Source organism: Oncorhynchus tshawytscha, linkage group LG12, assembly GCF_018296145.1.
Source record: "Oncorhynchus tshawytscha isolate Ot180627B linkage group LG12, Otsh_v2.0, whole genome shotgun sequence".
In the NCBI taxonomy this organism is placed as follows: domain Eukaryota; kingdom Metazoa; phylum Chordata; class Actinopteri; order Salmoniformes; family Salmonidae; genus Oncorhynchus; species Oncorhynchus tshawytscha.
The window spans coordinates 6,578,362-6,579,880 of record NC_056440.1 but is presented as its reverse complement, the minus strand read 5'-3'; the positions used below and the strand labels follow the sequence as shown (position 1 = coordinate 6,579,880).

Below are 1,519 nucleotides of genomic sequence, written 5' to 3'. Positions count from 1 at the left end.
ACCCTTATCATAGCAGCATAGATCAACTGGTACACCCTTATCATAGCAGCATAGATCAACTGGTACACCCTTATCATAGCAGCATAGATCAACTGGTACACCCTTATTACAGGCCTGATTGTGCCCCAATGACAATTCAATACAATGTTAGGAAACATCACATTTAGTTTTTGATGTCGTTGTGTGATTGGGAAACATCTTGAGGATTTCAGAAATGTATCGTGTGTTGTGATAATATTATGTTGATTAGATGTTCGAAAGAGGTTGACAGAAGACAGAGATGCTAAAAAGTGTCCCACTTTATTCCCGAATTCACCCTACAGGGACACATCAGCTAATCTGATCACAACGCAGACACCGTGGATGGATAAGAGACACATTTTAACAACAATGTTTAGACACTACAAAACCTAGATCAGATTCTACTTATTCTGAATTCCCTCAAATAGCAACACAAATAAAAGTAGAAGAAGAATAGAACAGGACAGAAGAAGAGGAGGAAGCAGACGAAGAAGAACCGGAGCCTTGCCTAACCTAAGTACAGGGGGGTCCCCAGTGTAAACAGAATTTCCTTCATAGGCAAAAAAAAAATATATATATATATATATATATATATAATTGTCCCACTTTAGCAAGTTATGGCTGGTAAAGTGGGCCAACAAAAGAAATGAGACTTTAAAAATGGACAAATAATATTGGCAACTTTATGTATTTGATGCACCAGTACATATAGTATGGACATTTTTATCAGAATTTTTGCGCTGTGCCTCATTTATGACCGTTTTATAACCTCAACATTAAAACAGATTTTTTTTTTTTGTGAAGATAGTTTAGGTTTTCTCTCGTCAGACCAAGAAATAAAGTCGTCAGCATTAAGCTGTCCCAGTTTATAATGTCCCACTCTTTCCCGAATTCACACTACTATGCAAATTATTTGACAGATATTCTTTCAAAAAATCATATGGATTTGCATTATTTTAATTTCAATTACTGATGCCAAGTCAATGGTTCTACCTGTCAATGATTGACATGGTTTGACCATCCAGATCTCTTTACACCAGACACAATGCAGTGATGATCAGGACACAATCAGGATGTGGACACAATCAGGACAAAGGGTGCTTGTTAGCAACAGGCCTTCTATAGGGAATAAGTTGCCATCTGTGACATAGACTTGATTTCCTTTCATTGTGACCTGATCGTGTCCCGGCTGTTTTAGGAAACTTTTCAATAGGATGGAATTTCAGAACAAGAAAACTCTGACCTCTAGTGGTGAAATGAGGTAACAAGTTATCACAGGGTGTGTAGCGCTAACCATGGTGTTAATGACCATAGGGACGTTGACTTCTTTATGGAACATTCAACAACATCGTTCAAGCAATAGTCATTTGATTTAAAAACATTTATTACAAAAAAAAATTAAATACATGTTAACATTTAAAAAAAAACAATAACTTATTTTTAGATATTTCAATAAATAGCCTTAATTTGTTATGGGAAGATATTGTGATGGTGATGA

General features: G+C 35.9%; 1 protein-coding gene across 1 annotated transcript in view; it reads right to left on the bottom strand.

The window, feature by feature from the left end:
- Positions 1–1,383: 1,383 nt before the first annotated feature.
- Positions 1,384–1,519, bottom strand: part of LOC121847911 (epigen-like) — a 5,006-nt gene continuing 4,870 nt past the window's right edge. Inside the window, exon 5 of the mRNA XM_042331255.1 lies at positions 1,384–1,519. This exon is cut by the window's right edge and continues 100 nt beyond it. The gene's annotated coding sequence lies outside the window, so the exon portion shown is untranslated.